Below are 18,295 nucleotides of genomic sequence, written 5' to 3'. Positions count from 1 at the left end.
TATGTCCAAATGGCTTCACACTCAAAGGACAGGGTCTTTCAAGTAAAGGAGGAGAGCATCAATCACTCACACTGGTGATGACTAATAATAGACTTACATGTATTTATTGGGCACCTACTTAGATTTACAGGTAAGAACATATATTAATGAATAAAACTTGAAGTTGCTGTGGTGACAATTAGTCATTCCAGGTTATTTGTCTCAGAAAATTTAACTAACAAGTGTCAGGCATTTGAATCAAGAGAATATAGGGAGGTCAAAGCTGGAAATTAATTGATTATTAATTTCATAATTTAAAAAGTAGAGGCCAGAAAGCAATTGAGAGCTCCAACTTTGACTCACTTAGAAGTCACTCAAAAGTGCCCACAGGCCATCTGGTAAACCAAGGAAGCTAGATCAAGGTTGACCTCACTGACGCATGCCACCAGCAAGTGTGTTTTAGGTATTCCACAAAGGATGATATATACTCAGTCATTTAAGGAAGCATGTTAATACTGATAATGACAAATATATGGTAATTCTTCCCTCAGCACTTTCCACCTAGTATACTTCTCAAGTGCACTAAATAAAATCAAGTAGTTTGAAAGAATGTATTTATTTTTAATACATTTTTTATTAAGGATATTACATGGGTTAAACTCCATGTTTTGTAATATAACAAAGTTTACCTTGTACCATATGTGTCTTCTGTCCCCACAAAGTTATTGCAGTAAGTTACTCTCTCTTGATTGAATGCCCCAGTATGAGTTAAGACAAATCCCGTTGAAGCCACACCACAGTCTAATACACTCATCTGATGAACCTTTATTATCCCCATTTACCACTGAAAAAAGCACGTCATAAACAGGCTAAACAGCTTTCCAAAAATGTTATATTGGCAAAACCCAGCATAAAATCCATTTATCTTTACTTCCAAACCATGAGTATTGACTCCAATGCTAATGTACATTCTAACACCAGAACTAAACATTTTTTATTTTGCCCTTGGGCAGAAGTCATGGTTCCTGAAGTCTTTCTGACTGACCAAGAAAATCACTCTGGGATCACGAAGCCTACATTTCTTCAGGATACCAACTAACCAACCAAGAATAAAATGTCTCTCCACAATATCCTTTGAATGAACTTGGCCACATCTCAGACTGGTAATAATGAAGCAGAATTGTTTGACAAGCAAAGAACATGATTACAGGAAGGAGAAAACAACCCGAGGAACACATTAGTGACAACTAAAGATTTTTCTTTTCATTTTATGATAATGGGAAACACTATCTAGATCCCTGCTGAGCAGAGTTAAGTCTGGGAAAAGCAAAAGGGAGGATTATGAGGTTGCCTAAGACTAATGAAAATAGACGTCGGTGCTTCAGGCCAAGTTCTCTCCTGTTAGATCTCTATAAAGAGCCACCTATACACCATGAGGTGAGATGTCTTTCAGTAACAAGGCCCCAGGCTGGTCCAGCCCTTGTTTTTTTTTCAGCCTGTGTTTTAGGACCAACAGGGGTTGTGAGATCCCTCCAGGGGCCCCTGTGGTGTGTCAAGTCCCACAGTCCCCCAGGGCTTGGCTTCTCCCTCTGCTCTGATGCTCTCTCCTAGCCAGCCTGAGCTCCTCACACATCTGCCGGAAATGATCACTTCTTGAGGAGTTCGTTTCCCTCAGGAAGATCTGAGTCTCCTCTATTTCTTCTTAGTCTTCTGACTTACTGAATCCTTAAGAAAACACAATTATTTCCTGTCCCAGAAACATTCAGCCACAAGCAATTTGTTTTCTCCTCACTTTGTTTTGGCCCCATTGTTTAATTTTTATGTATATATTGAAGGCCATGACTGTGCTCAGTCCTTTATGATCATTACACAATCTGATTTTATGTTTATAACTAGGTTATAACTAGTTATAGTTATAACTAGGTTTCATTATCCGCATTTAACAGATGAGAAATCTGAGGCCCCAAATAAGCAATACGTTTTACCTAAAGTCACAGAGCTCAGATATAGCACATTGACCCAAGATCTCAGATTCCAAGTGCTATACTGTTGTTACTCTCTGCATTCTATTACTTCCATCGTAGATGGCAGGCACGGACTTTTTATTCATAATATTTATCACTGACATTATGTTACTTTTCCACTTATGGCCAGGTGATCTTGACACCACAAATACCTATTTATGCTTCATCTGTAAAAATGGGAATCATGGGACTTCCCTGGTGGCACAGTGGTTAAGAATACGCCTGCCATTGCAGGGGACATGGGTTCGATCCCTGGTCTGGAAAAATCCTACATGCCGCAGAGCAACTAAGCCCATGCACCACAACTACTGAGCCTGCATGCCACAACTACTGAAGCCCACACGCCTAGAGCCCATGCTCTGCAACAAGAGAAGCCACGGCAATGAGAAGCCTGTGCACCACAACAAAGAGGAGCCCCCGCTCGCCGCAACTAGAGAAAGCCCGCGCGCAGCAATGAAGACCCAATGCAGCCAAAAATAAATAAATAAATAAATTTTAAAAAATTAGTTTAAAAAAAATGAGAATTATTATACCACCTACCTTAGAAGAGAGTTGTGAGAATTAAGGAAGTTAATATATGTAAAAGAATCAGAACAGGGAATTTCCTGGCAGTCCAATGGTTAGGACTCTGCGTTTTCACTGCCAAGGGCCCAGGTTCAGTCCCTGGTCAGGGAACTAAGATCCCGTAAGTCGCGTGGCGCAGACAAAAAAAAAAAAAGAATCAGAACAATATTTGGCCAACTGTAAGCATCAGATAAGGGTTGATTATCATTATTAATAGTAGAGGAACAGTAGTGGTAGTAATGACAAGAGGAATAATAGTTGTAGTTGTTCATTTATAGGTTTAGGGATTTATTATCTGTCTCCTTCACTACAACATAAGCTCCTTAAGGGCAGAAATTTCGTCTAGTTTACTATGTATTCTCTTTGTCAAGAATAGTACCGAGCACAAAGGAAAGGCTTAATAATTATTTGTTAAAGGCATGAATACATAAATGACTTCAAGCCTTCATATTCCTTTTTCTGTGACTTTCAGGATATGAGCAGTGAAAATTCACAGTGAGTGAATATAGTCTCCATTGTCAAAGCTGTACCTACCGCATATGCCCAGAGACAAAGTGGGAAGCACTTGTGTTCTTTGCCCTTCCTTATGCTGGTGGGCTTCTGTCCTGGGATCTTCTTCCCAGGGACCCTGAGCACAGCCGAGTCATTCTTCATTCCCTTCATGCTGTCCTTTACTCTACATGCCATAAAAATGAACCTGTCCTTACTTTTATTGCCTAAAGCCTCCTCCTTGGTAGGTGAGACCTAATTACTCTTGTCAACTAACGTGCTGTTCAAACTTTTCTAACGTCCCTTGCAATTCTAAAAACTCTGATCTTGTGTGACTGTGTGTTTGTTTCAGTTTGCTGTATGTGTGATGACATTAGTTTATCAAAAAATGTGCTAATAGTTACCCCCTATCTGGTAATAAAGAGGGTAAAGAAGAAGGTAAAGCCTTCATCCAAAGGAGGAGCTTTAGTGGTAGAACTCGGGCATCAAGGCTAACTTCTTGGGGGGAAAAATGGTGCTGATGGAGCCTTGAAAAGTCCCTGGTAAACATCTCTTGTTTTTGCTTCCCAGAAATAGGGCTGGAGCTCTCTGGTTAATCCAATCAGCTTTTTCTCCTGACTGCATTAGAGACACAGGCTTCATTCCCAACTGGGTAAGTTTGGAATTTAACTTCTTTCTCTCCTCTGGAAAGTAGCAGAGATTCCTGAGAGAAACCATGAGTGAGGATAGAAAAGAAGAAAGAACAAAGAACAGAAGGAGAGGGCAAGAAATCAGTGCAGGGAGCAGCGGCAGAAGAGAAGGGGCAGATCAGGCCAAAGGGAAATGAGAGAACAAAAGAGAGAGCTGCAAAGTAAGAGGAAAAAAGGGAGGAAATGCAACGGAAAAGCTGAGCGCAGGAGAATGAGCATAGCAAGAAGGTGGTGAAACGCAGAGGATCCCACCAGACTGCCCAGCAGGGACGGGTGGGCAAAGAGAAAGAGACAGGAGGCAAATGCATAAAGATGCGAGGAGCCACCGTCAGTGACCTACTTAAGGAAGGCTTGGCGGTCTAAATAAAATGCACGTTGTTCGTTTATAATTCGGATGGTTTAAGCTATTTCTGATACATCTGGGTGTTCCATTTAATCTTATTAAGTTACAGTTATAATTTTATTCATTACACGAAACCAATTATTTTCCATGTATCGTGTATTGAGGTTCCCTTATCAAGGGGTAGAAGTGAGATCACTTCACTTAAAATCTATTATTATTCAGACGTGGATTAACCTTACATTGTTGGAATCTTCCTGGTGGTGTCCGGCTGTGCTAAGCACTGTTTGTGATGAAATAAGTATGGATGTACCATTTTACAGAAAGGGGAGCCATTATTACCCAGGAAATGACCTGGCTTAAATGCTTTGGCCTAATTAGCTGTGAAAAAGGACATAGCCCAGGTCAAGTTTGCAGAAAAGCCAGTTCACATATGCACAGGCTTCTCTCTCCAACCTCACCACCCCAGCCTCGTTCGACTCACCATCATCTCTCTCTGACTTGAAATGTTGTGAGAGTCTCTTAGCCCCTTTCCACCTTTGATCTCTCCAGTTACCCACAATACATCCAAAGTGAACTTTTAAAAATATTGTACCTCAGCCTGTATGTAAATTTTCAATGGTTTCCACTGCACAAGGGATAAACCTAAGCTCCCATAAGGACTTACACAATCTTGCCCCTGTGTATCTCATCTTTATGTTCAACTCCGCTCATGTTCCTTTTTCCCCTCAGATGTGCCACCCTCTTCTTCATCCCAGAGCCTTCGCACATGTTCTGTCCTAAGACTGGAACACTCTTCCCCATTCTCCATCTGGCTAACCAACCCTCATCCTTCCTGTCTCAGCATTAATACTGTTTTCCTCAGAGAAGCTTTGCCTGACCGCCCCAGCCTAGGCCAGGTCATTCTATTACACGTGCTTCTGGAATATTTTGCTTCTTCTATATACCAAGTCACATACTTTAATACTTATTTGTGTACATATTTGTGCTGTCTGTGACCCCCAGTTGGTGGTAAGTCTTATGAAAGTCAAGTCCGGCGTATCTTACCCATCATTCTTTCCCTAGTGTCCGCCAGAGTTCCTATCCCATGACAAGCACTAAATAGACTGGGTGAAGGAACAAATGAGATCTGCATTTCCAACAACCCAGATTTGTTTCCATCCCAAGGTGTCTGCCTCAGGTAGAGCACATACAATGTTTTCAATGCATTCATTTGCTGAGAGGAGAGAGAGGATCCCTTCTGCATCCCCAGGTAGAATTGTTCTGGATAGGCTCCAGATCGCAGCACCACGGTAGGGATGGAAGTAGCAAGCTTGCAAACCTTCTACGTGCAGAGCGGTGCCGGTCATTGTCCCCCCATGAAAACAATGTGATGCTCAGTATTCACCACCTTTTCAGCCACTGTAGGCAGAAGAGTTGCGGTGCTTTTTAGTTAAGGTGGAATCTGGCTGAAGGGCAGAATGTAGTTGGAAGAAAGAGAAGAATGACTAGTACGTTGTATGAAATAAAGGAGACAGTATCTTTGGTTCTCTACTTCCTTGACACCACTTTCTTTGCAGCAAGTCTCTTATTATCCTCCCCTGATGTGCAACTGCACAGCTTCTTCACACTGGTCACCAGGCCCTCATGCTTTATTCTGAAACAACGACATCCAAAATCTGTGCTTCTAACCTAAGTGTCCACCAAAAGATGAATGGATAAAGAAGATGTGGTACATGTATACAATGGACTATTACTCGGCCGTAAAGAAAGAATGAAATCATGCCATTTGCAGGAACATGGATGGTCCTAGAGATTATCACACTAAGTGAAGTAAGTCAGAGAAAGACAAATATCATATGATAGCACTTACATGTGGAATCTAAAAAAAAAATGATACAAATGAACTTATTTACAAAACAGAAATAGACCTGCAGACATAGAAAACAAACTTACGGTTATGAAAGGGAGAAGGGGGGAGGGATAAATTAGGAATTTGGGATTAACAGATACAAACTACGATATATAAAATAGATAACCAACAAGGACCTACTGCATGGCACAGAGAACTCTACTCAATATTTTTTAATAACCTATAGGGAAAAGAATCTGAAAAAGGATACATATATATATATATATATATATATATATATATGTATAACTGAATCACCTTGCTGTACACCTGAAACAAATACAACATTATAAATCGACTATACTTCAATTTTTAAAAAAATCTGTGCTTCTCAGTGCAATGACTGGTTTCTAACATCCCAGGATCCTCAAAGACTTTTGACCAAATGTTGCCAGTTGGGTTGGGACAGTCTCCAGCAGGGCCAGATTCAATCTAATGCAGTTTCCAGTTGTGTTCCTATGTCCCCAAATATTCTTTTAAAATTACTGACATCAGCTGACCTATTATGCATGCTTATTCCTTTCTGGTGTTGACGGGGAGTAGGGTAGACAGTGCACTGCTAACTCCAACATAAGTGATCAGATAAAACTGTTAGGATTCGGTGATTCTCTTCTGACAGCCAAACCTGCTTGTAGCTTTCAGAATTCATGCCCACTGATGGCATTAAACACTGAGAGCCTCTCATCATGAAAGGACACCATGTACACAATTATCTTTCCAATGGTTAGATCAGTCCACGTCAATGTCGTGTTTAATATTTAAACCTACTCTACTGTCATTTGTATCTGTTTACTCAGTGACCATCTGCAGAACCAATACGAATAAAAAACGGAGCTTGTGGGGCAAAAAAAATATATTGAAAATCATTGAGGTGGACAGACTAGTGAGTCTACTCAAACACCTGTCTCTCCCCCTCCCACCATCTGTGCAATCACTTCACCTTCCAGCCTCAGGACTCACCCCTGCAATTACCCTGTCAAGAGGAGAGTGCAGTTCAGGTGGATTTAATGTGGGTTTAATATGGTCTGTTGAGTTTAATGTTGATTTCCTTTAAGTAACTGTTTCTCTTCTCGCTGAAAATCTATGTCTATGTGTCTTTGCTTAATTTGGATGATGAGTCCATCTAAGGCAAGAGTCACGTTCTGTGTTTTGTAAAGAGACTAGATCAAATAAGCAGAGGATAGGCCGTCCGGAGCTGTAAGTGGAAACAGCAGAATGATGCATAATTCACAGGTTATAGTGAAGCTAAAATGGAAGGTTAGTATTTTAATGCATTCTCAAGAATTCTTTCCCTCAAATTCTCCATATGACTATAACAATCGCCTATATATAGCTATAAAGGAGAGGGAAGGAGCTGATATGTAATCCAGATCTACTACCTATCATTAGGTGTGATGCTATAGAGTGTATATTCATTTTCTCATCTAAGAAAATAATTCTTCAAGGTGGGTATTTTAAGGCAAGGTACCCAAGGGGCTGAGAGTTGAAGTATCTTGGGATACAAGCCTAAATCTATTTGTTTCAAAGGTATGTGTTCTTTCCTCTAAGTGGTCTTATCATTTACCTGGTGATAGTACATCATCTGATTGATTCAACCCTCTAAGGGTCTCACCTCACCATGTGTGATATATGATGCTATATCCCCTGTAGAAGGCAAAACAGTGATTAGAAAAAAACGGGAAATTGTAAGAAATTGTCCTTACAACTACCTAGACATGACATCATTAGACCTCAAAGCAATTGGTTAGCCATAACTGCTCTCTTTCCATCCATTCAATTTTTTCACCAAAAACATATTACTTTGATTGCCAACCATCTGCCAGGCTCTGGGATAGACATTTGGGATAGAGTGACAAGCAAGACGGAAATGTCCTACAGAGGACAGCAGAGCACAGATTGGCCTCTGGACTCTGAAGTGGTCTATGGTTCCATGCAGCCTGCCTCAGAGTATGAGAAACCAAGTACAAAGAGCTACTGCTTCTTTGAAATAATTTATGAAATTTAAAGAAGGCAGCAGGATAGTAATGTTTTCTATTTAGTCAGGCTTAAAATATTTATTTTTTCAGATAGACTTCAACCATGATATTTCATAAATATGAGACAAGTCATTAAAGGAAAAGTTTGTGGTTGATTTTCTGAATTCATCAACGTGCTTACCCAGTGGGTACTTTTATAGTTTGCAGAGGTATTGAGGAAAGGCAACACTGGCCTTCAATGACAACGTACAGCATCTCAGTACTGAACCAAGAAATTCCTATTTAAATAGTAAGGTACTTGGAATTATTCAGCAGCATGAACAAGTCAGAAGTCATTCCCAGAGGAAAATTTACCCCCTTCCCTGGTTTCTGAGCCACAAGTAGAGACTGGCATTCCCTTATTCCTCATCTTAGTGAGGTCAATGAAAAACTCCATAAGATACATTGAGTATGTCACATCAATCTCTTTGCTGTTTGGATGAAATGAGCTTTGTGTTATTCTCAAATTAGACACTCATCATGTATAATTTGCCTCTTACATAGAACAGCTGCTGGCTTTTACAATGCTTTCAATCCAATGCTGAGTGCAGCCATTGTTGGTGTTACTGTGAGCATTATTTAGTCAGTTCTGTGATATATGCATCATTTGATTTGATGATAAAATACAGAAAAGCATTGTCTAGAGAAAAGCATGGTATGTTTATCTTCACCTAGAAAAATTAACTTTGAAGTAATTATACTAAAAGGCATTAGGCTATTATACTGGAAAGCTATTTTACTTTTTTAATTAAAAATTATGTTACTATTAAATATTATTCTGTGGCTGTTTATGGAGGAGACAGCACATTTTTCATCAGTATGTTCAAAGAGGCAACTGAATCACCAGAGTGGGTCTCATGGATAAACTGGGAATCAGGAAATCATGAACTTAAAACTTTGCTGACACACTCCCTACTTTTGCCATCTATAAAACTGAGTGGGGAGATCATCGACAAGCATTTACATGAAGCACTTTAAGATGGAAATTGTTACCACATATATACAAAATGTAGTTCTCAGAGTACAGTTCTAAATTGAAACACCATAATGATTTGTACTTGCCACTAATTGGAGATCTCGTAGTACAATAGATTCTGTTGGTGTTAGTTTATGTATTTGAGAAGTGGAGAAGCTTGGGAGACATCTAATGTAATCATTACAAGCAGTAGTCTCTCTTTTTTTGAGTGTATGTATTTCTCAACTCTAATTGGAATCATTGTTTTATAAATAAGATAACTGAGGAAAGGGAAACCTACAAAGTCACAGTGAGTTAGAGAAGGATATATTACTACAACTCATCAGTTTATAAATTTTATTCTTAATCCCACCCAGCTAAAATGAGAAGTATAAATTTAATAAATCCTATTTTAGATGATAAAGGGCAATAAAAGCTGTGTCATAAGCACAATTATCATTTTTCAAATTATAAAGGTAAAATGTGGCTAAGGGGATATATTCAAATTTTCACTGCCAATGTGCACCATTCCTATTAAATTGGCTTTCATGGACTAGTCTACATGCTCTTTATGATATTGGAGCTGTGTATTTAGGAGTGATGTACTGTTTTGAGAGTTAGAGATTATCTATCTCTTCTATATGAATATTTGTACATATGTGTGGATATGTACACACACATACATACAAACACATGAAAAGAGTTCATTAAACAGAGTTCTTTTATAAATAGCCTTTGATTGAATTCCACTGCTTGTTCTGAGAATAACTGATTTAATTCAACTAGTTTTGTCAACTTAACTTGATTATGTAGATTCACTTTAAGATCTTTAATTTATTTCCTCTGTTTCATGAGGCAAAACCTTGTAAAATTGAATAAGAAAACGACCATAAAGGACTCTCTACATTTATTCTCTACATCTATAAAAAACATATAATTAATCATTAAAAAAACTAAATCATTTTTTTAAATAGCTAGCAAAAGTTATTCTAGAACCAGAGGTCTTGGTCTTATTATAAGCATCAACTTTATAGATAACTTCCTTGTGACTTATTCCATTCATAGAAATGTAGGAGCATTCATATAAAAATATATAGAGAAAAATTTCCCATCAGGAATCCTTACTCCAATCTAAGCAAGGTAGGCAATTTTAGCTTGCAAGAAATCTCTAAATGCAATTTAATGATTGGTATAATGTAGCCTACACTGAAATACATGGACTTAAGTAAATCTTTAAAAAGGAAGAAAAGGAAATCACATTAACGAATGTATTTAGAAGATCTCAAACATGATTTTTCCATACTTTCAAATGATATATTGAGATGGAAGGAAGGAAGGAAGGAGGGAGGGAGGAAAGAGAGAGAAAGAAAGAAAGGAAGAAAGAAAGAGAAAATGTGTGAAGACTGGGAAAATGTAGTATTTGTATATTATGTTGATAGCAATGTACATGGGTGCTGCCGCAGTCTGTTAAAAAATGCTGAGTTGGATGGCTAAAAAACGACTGGGAAGCATCTATTCAAAGTCATTGAAGAATCTGAAGAATTCATTAAAGAGTTCCCATTGAAGAAATTCAGAGAGAAAAAAAAAAAGGCAGTCTGTCAGACATTATGCAAATGAAGCATAAATAATCTGTGTCAACATGACCGTGTTTCCAACTCTCTCTTCCATTTTGCTATGACATACATCAAGGTTTTGTCACAGGGAACCACAAAGGAAAAAGTCACTAAGTACAGGAAGGATTTTCAGCATTTGTGTCAATCAATCCATTGTAGGAGAGGTTTCAATCAATAAGTTATAGATGGGTAATCAGGAAGGCATAACCACCAGGAAAATTGAGAGAGGAGCAGTGAGCCTATTAGGATCATGTTCATGAGTTCTAACTAAGATTTGTGTGGAGAGTTATTGTCTGATTTTCAACCAAGAACTGAAAACTGGTTCATCCACGTATTCAAAAAAATATAATTGAACACCTTCTGCATGCCAGCTATCATAGTATCTGTATGCCAGAAACCACTATAGATGCTAGAGGGGAAAAACCAAAATCATACTTGTGTTTTCTCAAACTGATATGTCTTAGGAAGGTAAATGAAAACGAGAACTACAAACGATGGCAAGTGTTATGAACTGAATGCGTGTCCTTCCCCCAAATTCATGTTAAAACCCTAACGCGCAGTGTGATGGTATTTGGAAGTGGGGCCTTTGGGAGGTGATTAGCATTACATGAGGTCATGAGGGAAGAACCCTCAGGATGGAATGAGTGTCCTTATAAGAAGAGATCAGAGAGCTTGCTCTCTGTCTGCCATGTGAGGATACAGCAAGACAGCAGCCAGGAGGAGGGTCCCCCCACCAAGAACCCAACCACGCTGGCACCCTGTGCTGGAGAACTTCCAGACTCCAGACCGAGAAATAAAGATCTGTTGTTTAATCCACCCAGTCTATAGCATTTTGTTATAGCAGCCCAAGCAGATTAAGAGAGCCAGAGAGGGTACTTTCAGGGGAGAAAGGGGTCGGGGGCAGGGGGATTTCAGCAGTAAGATACACAGCTTAGAGATGGTCATTAAGGCCTTTATATTTGGAAGGTTTATTTTTACCCCTAACAAAACAAACAAACAAAAAAAGCAGTAATTGATTTACACTAAAGCAGACCAATAAGCTAGAGAGGACTAAACCAGTGTGATTCGTGTGTCTCTTAATGATGAAAGGTCTGGTGGAGAGAATCGGGACTGCACTCTACTTCTGGCTTAGCCACTGTGCAGCTTAACACACGGCTTAAGTTTCCCAACCTTTCTGGGCCGTGGGAACCTCATCTGTATAGCAGGGGACCAAAACCCTTCTAGATTCTCCCTATTATTACTCTGAATCCTGCAGGCACCCCAAATATGTGCTAGTGGTCTGGGATGACGATGTTTCTTTGGGTTTTTTTTTTTTTTTTTGCGGTGCGCGGGCCTCTCACTGCTGTGGCCTCTCCCGTTGCAGAGCACAGGCTCCGGATGCGCAGGCTCAGCGGCCATGGCTCACGGGCCCAGCCGCTCCGCGGCATGTGGGATCTTCCCGGACCGGGGCACGAACCCGTGTCCCCTGCATCGGCAGGCGGACTCTCAACCACTGCGCCACCAGGGAAGCCCCTGGGATGAGGATGTTTGACTTAGCCCCATCAATGGCTCACCAAAAATCTATTTCCATTCCTAGAGAAAATAACTCATTACATGTTTCCCCATGCCTGAATTATTAAATATGAAAGAGAGAACCCTTAGTTTTTCTTACAGATGTCAGTTAAGGAGAACCCAAAACCCAAAGTTTGCTAGGCTGTGCTTTGTAATAGCTTCTAAGTTACTTGCTTTTTTAAAAAAAAATAATTGTTTTTAAAAACTTGCCTTAGATTATATTCTCAGCTCTAACTATGAGCAGATATATTTTTAATAAAACAGTGTTCTGATATACATTTATGTTTTTCAAACTGGATGTTGAATCTCAAGCCCAAATCAAAAGAGAAAATTTTCCCTTTACTCCAAGTTTAACACAGGGCAGATTTTCCATGATCCAAGTCTTCAGATATTTGCTTGACTCAGGGAGACCTTTCTCAATTATTTGTCATTCCTGCTCAGATTCCGACAGATGTCTGAGATCAGATTCACTCTGAGTAAAGCCAAGCTTTTTAACTCATCAAACGTGTTCTTCGTGGAAATAGGGTTGCCGTGCAGGGAGGAGGCGATGACACTCTTAAGATAAATGACACATATAATCATATTTACCATAAAAATATAATTATATGATACACATTTTGAGGTATATGATTACAGACACTGGAGTCTGAGCAAGAAACCTGAGATGCATGTTTCCCTGAATGTAAGCATATTTATATGCCTTTCTTTTAAAACCATCCCTTGGGTTTATCCTTTTAAAGCTTTCACCTGGTCCTGCTTATTTGCCTCTGAGATGATGTCCCTGGGGTCTGCAAACACTGGTCGTGTCTTCAGGGGCTGCAATGTCTGTAAGGATTCAGAGTTCAGTATCTTGGGGAGGAATAAATATAGAAGCAGAAGTACTCGTCTGGAACTAAGACCTTCTTTAGGGATAATGAAAACCACCTAATGTATGTTATTAGCATTTGGGTTTCAAAGCAGAATGCTTTTTAACTGCTCGCTTTCAAGTTTTCTCCCTCCTCGTAGTTATAGCACTTTGTTAGAGCTTGGCTTCTTTCCTAAATAGAATTATTTGTATGCCCAGAATTACACCACGGAATCTCATGCTTACAGAAAGACATTTTCAGATCTCTCAGTTAACGGAAGCATCCTTTCTTACCTCCCTTTGCACCCTCGGAATTTTAGAAGAGGGCCCATGAGTGCCTAAACCTAACAAAACCATCAAGAGCTTGCTCTCTCTTCTTAGTGAATTCAAGAGGGTTTTTAAAAGATCATTATTTTTACAATGTTGTGTCAAAAATAATGATCTTTTAAAAACCTTCTTTAATTGTAAAGCAACTATACTCCAATAAAAATTAATTTAAAGAAAGATCATTATTTGTGTGTTTTCTCTTGCTTCTAGGACTTTGAAAATGCAGCTCTCTGCTCCACACCCTTCTTATAAAGTCTGTATTCTAATAAGGAATGACTCTCGCCCTTGCTGTGACTCTTTTCCTTGACTCCCACTTTCTTTTATCCCTGTCATGCCTCAGGTTTCTTTCAACGGCAATCCCTTTTATTTCCAACCATATTTTGTAGGTCGCTGGGCTCGTTAAGTCCTGGCCTGCACTGGCTTTTGCCAACCGACACTTGCTCCCGGCTCTTCCTCACTGCCATCCACCCGAACCCCCAGGAACAGTCAGGCTTCTTCTCCACCTCGGGCTGCTGCACAGTCTTCCTTCCCACGACTCCATCCTCAAGTTCACGGTCAGCATGGAACTTTTCAAGTAACTTAAAAAAACTCCTGGGCCTCATCTCTCTCCCTCTCTCTCTCTCTCTCTCTCTCTCTCTCTCTCTCTCTCTCTCTCTCTCTCCTCCATAAGGGATGGTCGGAGCAGAACCAGTTCACATCTTTTAGACTTGAGATGGGCAGTAAAAGCCTTTGGATTTGCCTGCTGGAAGATTACCACTTCCTTGCAGTGGAGATCCTGTGCTCTTTGGAGAATCTCTAGTGGGGCTGTCACTCTCCGCCAGGTTCAGAGGGGTTTTTTTTTTTTTATTGTCTCTGTCAGTTAGCAGCCCAAGGTTACTGCCAGCTCTCTGTCAGGGCTTTGATTTTTGTCAGCTATGGCCAGGTCCTTTTAGTTACCTGCTATCTTTTCAGCTTTGTTCAGGCTGAGCTCTACTTGTCTACTAATTAGCTCTTTGGAGATTTCTCTTTAAAAACTCACTATCACAGAGGACAGGAACTGTTCAAAAGTTTTGTGCTTCATAGAAATTCCATATTCATCCATATCTCATACAGCCATAGTTTTGAAATTAAAAGTGGCAGGTCAGGCCAATTTAAGGTATAGAAGTAACATCGTCTCTAAAGAGAGACCTTCGGGTTCTTGATCAGGTATGGAGATGAGTGACAGGGAAAGGAAAGGGTTTACATCAAAAAAACACGGAGGGGTACAAATTAAAAAGAAACCATCACTCTGGATAACTTATTCACATGTTCTTTATCTTCTGGTGTGCAAATATTGTGCTAGTTGAATATAAAAGTAGCGCAACTTTAGGGTACAAAAAAAAAAACACACTGTAATAACATCAAGAGTGGTCTTACATCAAGGAGGGCCCCGAGGATGTCTTTGTTGTCAACTTCAGAAGAAAAGAGAGGAACAGAAGAGGAAACTGGCAGAAGGAATGGATGCCAAAGAGAACTCAAAGGATTAGGTCCGGGTGAAGTGATCGGTATTCGAAAACAGTCTGCCTGCTGGCTCTGATCTAAGGGAATAGGCTGGCAGCCAGGCCAGAGGGCATAGGAGCACAAACACACCTTCCGCACACTGCTTGAGGGTTGCCTCAGTGCCTTAGAAATTGTGCTAGCAATTAGAAAGGAAGCTCTGTGAGAGCAATAGGCAAAAGACTCTATTTCTAGGTAAAATTCTGCTTTTTACATAATTCCTAACCTGCTTGTCCCCTCCACACAAACATACCTTTTCTTTTTTTCTTCTCTTTTGTTGGCTCCCTTCTTTGGCTAGGCTCCCGAGTACATTTTCCTTCTGCTAACTTAGTGCTGTTGTAAGTTGCACTTACATTGCATTTACACAATGTTAATGCCTGCAAGATGAAAGTAAAAACCTTTGAATATATTAATGCTGTAACACAGATGTCTTACTTTTTACTCTCTCTCTTTTTTTTTTTAGCAAGTTGATGTGGCTAATAATGATGCAGATTGTGTTGGATGGATGTGCAGATGAAACAGGGGAATACAGATTAAATAAAAATTTCTTCAAAGCTTACATTTGCTTCATAATTTAACTTCTGGGCTTGTCTCAGTGGTAGTAGGTGTGACCAGGCATCATAACATTGTTCTAAAATATCTTGGCATCACAGAGCCACAATCATCCAAACAGCACTGCTGTACTTCTTCGAAGCCAGGGGGAAAAAAAAAGATAGGGAAAATAAAGACTGTCAGCAGCTCCGTACAGAGAGACCTGACCCAGATGCTAATGATGGGGGAGCTGAGAGAAAGCAGGGACAGAGGTTCTGGGCTTAAGAAGTAATCTGCTTGTATACTGAACTTGGCTTTTTGTAGCTACATTCAAAGCATCAGTAACCTGATATTGAATGAGGTGTGTGCCAGAGGTGGTCACATACTCACTCTGGAAACGTCCATGGAATGACTTTGTCATTGAGCTCTTTTAAACAATGAATAAAAGGGGGTATTGATGACATAAGACCTTGGAGCAGGTGCAATTTCTCTTTCATGTATCTGTTCATTCAAGGAGCATTTGTCAACATGCCACTCTATGCCAGGGACCTTGCTAGGTCCCTAGGATATAACAAAACCCCTCCCCTCAAGGAACTCATAGTCTAGTGGAGAAGACACATGCAAGCAGAAAACCAATAATATCATCTTTTAAAGGAAGGAAGAAGTGCTGTGGGTTCTCCCAGGAGGGAATGGCTCTGTCTGCCAGACCACATGGGGCAAGACTACATCTGAGTTCTGCACCTTTAAGGCATGAGGAGAAACATACCAGCTGGACAGACATGATGGAGAAGCATGTGTTGAGGCCTGGAGTCATGGATGAGCAGAGCTTTGTGGAGTGATCAGGACGTCAGCATGGCAAGAGCTTAAGCTGTATTTAGGGGAAGGCCACGGTTGGGGGACAGAATGACGGGCAATAAGATTAGGGTTTGAAGCAGCCTCTACAAGGCCTCTTTTTTTCTTTTTTTTTTGCGGTATGCAGGCCTCTCACTGTTGTGGCCTCTCCAGTTGCGGAGCACAGGCTCTGGACGCGGAGGCTCAGCGGCCATGGCTCACAGGCCCAGCTGCTCCGCGGCATGTGGGATCTTCCCGGACCGGGGCACAAACCCATGTCCCCTGCATCAGCAGGCGGGCTCTCAACCACTGCGCCACCAGGGAAGCCCGTCATGGCCTCTTATGCTGAGCTAAGGCATTTAGAATTTACACTACAGGCAACAGAAAGCCAACAGAAAGCTTGTGGCAAAGGGGAAGGGTGACACAATCTGACGTCCCTTCTATGATAAATGATAGTTGTAAGGAAGGGACATGGCCCCTCTAGAAGAGACTGTTTAGGACGTCTGTGCAGTTCTCCAGACTGTGATGACAATAGTTAGCTGAAGAAAAAAGGCTGGATTCAAGAGACACTATTGAGAAACTTAGAGGAGCAGAATTGAGCTTCAGCTCAAAATTTTTGCCAGTAACCACATCGTCCCCCTGCCCCTCCAGGATGATCTTACAGTTATCTTGCAGTTCCAAGGTAACTTGCTCGGAAGCCCAGGCTCCTTTCCAGGTAAAATGCACTCAGCGCATAAGGGTCTAATAAGATACATGAAAAAAATCTTATTGGTCTTCCCTCTTACACCTTGAGCTTTGTGAACACAGACAGCAGCCATGCCTTATCCCCTTCGTTACCTCTGATGGCATCTAAATAGAACTTTGAAGAGAACACATTTATGACGTTTTCCCAAATGAATGAATCAAAATGAGTGACAAAACTGGAGTGTAACACCCTCCTCCCCATCCAGATTGTAAAAACACATTGTGTTTGTTTAAAATAGTTGCTAGATTATAAAATTTAATTTTTTTATTTTGAGAGAAGGAAAGTGATCAATTTATTGTAAACAATAAAAAAGCTATGCTCTGGTGCTTTATTGAAATGAGTGCCCACCTCTTCGCAGAAATAAACTAAGTATAAACTAAGTTTTTAGGTAGTGACCTAGAATGCTGATTTCCCAGATTTCCAAGTGATGCACACACAGCAGGTCTATGTGGTTACATGGTAAACGTGCTTCAGGGAGTGACTGTCCAGGCCTGGGCTTTTTGGAGGTAGTGAGCTCCTGATGCTATAAGAGATCCATTGCCTTCTGCTGATGTTACTGAAGAAGCAGTAGGTGAACACAGCTGACAGGGACAGTGGGTAGGTTGGGCACTGCACCAAGACACCCTGCCGATGGGCAAGTGGCAACTAAAATCTAAGAGTTGTGTCCATCTTGAGGGTTTTTCTTTTTTTAAATCAAGAGCTGGATGGGAGAATGGGATCCTGGACTCAAGGTAAAAGGACTAGAATGAATGGAAAAGCATATTGCTGGGACCAGTTTCACAGACAATGCCCCAATCATACCTATCGCCAGTCTGCGTCGCGTCCTTTCAAAATATCTTCCCCATTTCTTTTCTCAGTGGTTTTCGAGTTTCATTTCAACCCTGATGTTTACACCTTCTCTCTCACTCAGCTTGGCTGGTACAGCTTTAAAAGAACCTGAAAGGGAACAGGAGGACACAGTGTCTTTAAACACAATTGACACAGCCATCTGTCAGGCGCCGAGGGCATCTGGGAGAGATGCTCTCCATGCTCATCTGGCCAACTGGTCGACTGCGGGACCCTAATAATTACATTATCAAAGCCAGAGCATCGTCCACCGCATGAAACTTCAGACATTACTTATGGATGAAATGAGGTCAGAAGAGGTCAGAAAAGATGAGAGATGAGCTGGCCATGACAGCTGTCCAAGCTGCCCTTGAGATGCAACTCACAGCTTCAGAGCTGGGGCTGCATCTTCTCTTGGAGAAGAGGTTCTGTCCACCAGATTCGCTGCTGCTGCTGCTGTTTCAACCCTGGGGCAAGTCTCCCAGGCAAAGCAACCCTCCTGGAGGAGGATGTAGGAAAAGCAAGCAAATACTGCTTTTAAAATATAAAAAGCATTAATCTCGTGTT

The 18,295-nt window shown here is 40.7% G+C and overlaps 1 long non-coding RNA gene across 1 annotated transcript in view; it reads right to left on the bottom strand.

Moving 5' to 3' along the window:
- Window positions 1-17,806, bottom strand: part of LOC138842694 (uncharacterized) — a 39,639-nt gene extending 21,833 nt beyond the window's left edge. Inside the window, exons 1-3 of the long non-coding RNA XR_011377454.1 lie at window positions 17,705-17,806; window positions 16,821-16,899; window positions 15,050-15,173 (exon numbers count right to left, since the gene is read on the bottom strand). This is a non-coding gene — a long non-coding RNA (uncharacterized lncRNA). The remainder of the gene's footprint in view (window positions 1-15,049; window positions 15,174-16,820; window positions 16,900-17,704) is intronic.
- Between the last annotated feature and the right edge of the window lie 489 nt (window positions 17,807-18,295).

Source organism: Globicephala melas, chromosome 5 (assembly GCF_963455315.2).
Source record: "Globicephala melas chromosome 5, mGloMel1.2, whole genome shotgun sequence".
In the NCBI taxonomy this organism is placed as follows: Eukaryota; Metazoa; Chordata; class Mammalia; order Artiodactyla; family Delphinidae; genus Globicephala; species Globicephala melas.
Note: the sequence above shows the minus strand (reverse complement) of the source record. Positions and strands in the feature narration are given on the sequence as shown.